We start from the raw sequence: 4,384 nt of genomic DNA on the forward strand, positions 1-4,384 counted from the left end.
ACCGGCACCACCTCCCAGTGGGAGAGTTCACGCGGGGCCTGTCGGGAGTTGTAGTTTGGAGATGTGTTCCACTTCTCTCTCCCACTTTCTTTTTTTGGGGGGTAGTCTCTATACTGAGAGAGACCGCCAGTCCCTCATGTAGTTCAGCATTGTCTCCAGTCAGGTCTGTGCCAACCAAAGACACTGAAAGACGATTCTTGTTACATGAACCTGCTCCAGGACATCTGTTTCTGAGAATTCATCCACTATCCATTTTCTTTTTGCCTGTAATTCAATGTATTTTGGTGCTAATTAAGGCCCACCTCCTTGCAAATTAAGGCCTCTATGTTTTATTCACAGAGGAGTTCCTCAATGTATTCATTCTGTTCAGTCGCTCAGTGATGTCTGACACTTTGCAACCCCATGCACACCAGGCCTCCCTGTCCATCACCAACTCCTGGAGTCCACCCAGACCCATGTCCATTGAGTCGGTGATACCATCCAACCATCTTATCCTCTGTCATCCCCTTCTCCTCCTGCCTTCAATCTTTCCCAGCCTCAGGGTCTTTTCCAATGAGTCAGCTCTTTGCATCAGGTGGCCAAAGTATTGGAGTTTCAGCTTCAACATCAGTCCTTCCAATGAACACCCAGGACTGATCTCCTTTAGGATGGACTGGTTGGATCTCCTTGCAGTCCAAGGGACTCTCAAGAGTCTTCTCCAACACCACAGTTCAAAAGCATCAATTCTTTGGTGCTCAGAATTCTTTATAGTCCTACTCTCACATCCATACATGACCACTGGAAAAACCATAGCCTTGACTAGATGGACCTTTGTTGGCCAAGTAACGTCTCTGCTTTTTAATATGGTCTAGGTTGGTCATAACTTTCCTTCCAAGGAGTAAGCATCTTTTAATTTCATGGCTGCAGTCACCATCTGCAGTGATTTTGGAACCCAGAAAAATAAAGTCAGCCACTGTTTCCACTGTTTCCCCATCTATTTACCATGAAGTGATGGGACCAGATGCCACAATCTTCCTTTTCTGAATGTTGAGCTTTAAGCCAACTTTTTCACTCTCCTCTTTCACTTTCAAGAGGCCCTTTAGTTCTTCTTCACTTTCTGCCATAAGGGCAGTGTCATCTGCATACCTGAGGTTATTGATATTTCTCCCGGAAATCTTGATTCCAGCTTGTGCTTCCTCCAGCCCAGCATTTCTCATGATGTACTCTGCATATAAGTGAAATAAGCAGGGTGACAATATGCAGGCTTGACGTACTCTGTTTCCTATTTGGAACCAGTCTGTTGTTCCATGTCCAGTTCCAACTATTGCTTTCTGATCTGCATACAGGTTTCTCAAGAGGCAGGTCAGATGGTCTGGTATTCCCATCTCTTTCAGATTCTTCCATAGTTTATTGTGATCCACACAGTCAAAGGCTTTGGCATAGTCAATAAAGCAGAAATAGATGTTTTTCTGGAACTCTCTTGCGTTTTCAATGATCCCGCGGATGTTGGCAATTTGATCTCTGTGCTCTGTGACAACCTAGAGGGGTGGCATGGCGTGGGAAATGGGAGCAGGGTTCAGCAGGGAGGGGACATGTGGCTGATCCATGTTTATATATGGCAGAAGTCAACACAATATTATAAAGCAATCATCTTCCAATTAAAACAAAGAGAAAGGAATACCTCTGATGGGCTTCCAAACTTCCAAACCTCTGATGGGATTCAACCCAAAGGAGGATCAAGAAACCAAAGTAGTAACCACGTCAATGAAGTCTGTTGTTTTGTGTTTTGTTGAAAGAACCTACTTACCTCAAATCTCTATGGTTTTCCTGGACGCCCAGGAGACAAGAGACCAAAGACAAGGCTATGAGTCTGTACAAAGAGTTGGGACTATAATCCTGCACAAGGCTGGAAAATTCAGAGGACTATACCCTCTGAGAATAGACTAGGAGAAAAAAATCCCCTGTACCAACCCAGGATATATTGTAGCCTGGATTTTGGCATCAAGAGGAAAAAAACTTCCCCTTTAGAATTCATAACCACAAGTTTTCCCTCACATAGCTCTGAAAGTTCAAATTTATAGTACCTACACTGTCCAGGAAACCTCAAGTCAAGTAAGTCTCCCAGGCTGGTAACACTTGGAGGTCTAGAAGAAACAAATATATATCCTTATTGCACAGGGTCACTCTCAACAGAGGACTGAAAGGATTTCCACAGATAAACAGGCTATCAAAAGGTACACATGAGCACCCAAAATAAAACTACAATATGTCTGAGAAAATAAGCCAGGAATGAATCAACAGAAACCACAAAGAGAATAATGAAGCTCATGAAGTTTAGATTTTGGAATTATTTATTACAGAATATAACATAAGTTTATTAAAATGATTAAGCAAAGTAAGAGAGGAGCAAGAAACAAGATACTATTTTAAAAAAATTCACCAAGCAACTATGAAAAGGAGTCAAGTAAAACTTCTAGAAATAAAAAATATAACTGAAACCAAAGCCAATGTTTGGATTAAATAGTACATTACACACAGTTAAAGAGAGAATTAATAAACTGGAAGACAGATATAAAGCAATTACTGATAGCAACCCAAAGAGAAAGGAAATATGAAAGGAAAGTTGAGAGACATGGGGACAGATTGTGCGGGTATACTGTATATTGTATGCATAATGAGAAAAAGAGAAAAAACAAAAGAAGCAGTATATGATAAGACAATGGCTTAGAATTTTCCAGAATTGATCAAAGACAAGACCCTTCAGATTCAGGAAGCAAAGTGAATCCCAAACAGGTTAAGTAAAGGAAATCTCAAACACATCAAAGTAAAACTGCAGAACACCAAAGATAAAGAACCCAGAAAGAAAAGACATCCCCTGCAGAGAAACAACTATTAAATTTAGCATAGATTTCACAACTGCAACAATGTGTGCAATCTGACAATGGAAAACTATTTTCAAACTACCTAAAGAAAGTAACTGAACTTAGAAGCACATACCTCGTTAAACTCTTAGTAACAAAAGTGAAGGTGAAATAAATATATCATCAAGCAAAAACAGAGATATCACAAGCCACAGAGATGTTACAAACCGGAGACTTACTAAAGGAACATCTTAAAAAGATATACTTCAGGAGAAAGGTAATCCCAGAAGTAAGGTACAAGAAATCAGATAGATAGTTAAACCTACCAACACAGCATGGACTAGGACAATCCTCTATATTATTTCACTCTCTCACAGCCTACCAAATCTTACATTCAACTACCTGCCGGTAGTATATAAATTTGATGGATAATACAGATAGGTGTGGGGCTTCCCTTGTGACACAGTGGTAAAGAATCTGCCTGCCAAGGCAGGAGATGCAGGAAATTTGGGTTCAATCCCTGGGTCAGGAAGATCCCCTGGAGAAGAAAATGACAACTCACTCCAGTATTCTTGCCTGGGAAATCCCATGGACAGTGGAGCCTGGCAGGTTCCATGGGGTCGCAATGAGTGGGACACCGAGCATGCACGCACACATGGGTGTTAGTCACTTCACCTTACATTCTTTATCTTCACATCATATCAATTAGCATCAGTCATAAATATAGATGAGTAACATGAGATGAATAGACTATTTGACTAGAGTAATCCTTAAACTCATTACATTCTGAAATCATTACAGCAGAAATAAATCTTCTCAGTTCCCAAGTCATGAAATCTACTATCTTCCATTAGATCTAACTAAATAATCTAAGTTCCTACTAGAGTGGCTGAAAGGCACACACACACACACAAAACAATCTCTACCCCACCACCACACTTAGTTGAGGTAATCTTTGTTATTTTCACCCAGAAAACATTACATGATACTTTAAGAAAATACAGCATACAAGTGGAACAATACTGGAACACAATGACCAGGAGAATAGTACCTGTTTTCTTTGAGAAACTGATTTAAAAAGTAAAGTAATTTTCATTTTTTAAGTAATCCAAAGAAGACAGTATAAAGATTTCAAAATCTGATGCTCTGTTGCATCAAAGTGATATCATCTGCCAGCATTTATCAGGCAAAAAAACTCATATTAAAGTATCTTCACTCACATTCACACTTTTGTTACACTTCTGAATACCCATATAAATGAAAAAATAGCTGAATCATACCCCAAGCCACCATTTCAAATATTAACTGAAATGAAAACATTTAAATACTGAGGAACTTGGCTTTGATGTGCAAAAGAAAATGACTATTACATACATGCACATACAAAGAAACACACTTAAGAGGTTAAACAGTACCGGGTTCCCCCACCTGACTAACCGTATTCCAAAATGGTATTAATGGTACTGAATTTTAACTAGTATATAATTCTATTTAAATGCCACTATATTAATCCCACTGAGGAAAAAAAAAACCTGGAAAACATG

The 4,384-nt window shown here is 39.5% G+C and overlaps 1 protein-coding gene across 1 annotated transcript in view; it reads right to left on the bottom strand.

Moving 5' to 3' along the window:
* PAK2 (p21 (RAC1) activated kinase 2) overlaps window positions 1–4,384 on the bottom strand; it is a 99,577-nt gene that overhangs the window by 91,005 nt on the left and 4,188 nt on the right. The gene's annotated exons all lie outside the window — the stretch shown is intronic.

This window comes from Bos grunniens, chromosome 1, assembly GCF_055505025.1.
Source record: "Bos grunniens cultivar Pamir isolate PY7600 chromosome 1, Bosgru_T2T1.0, whole genome shotgun sequence".
Taxonomy (NCBI): domain Eukaryota; kingdom Metazoa; phylum Chordata; class Mammalia; order Artiodactyla; family Bovidae; genus Bos; species Bos grunniens.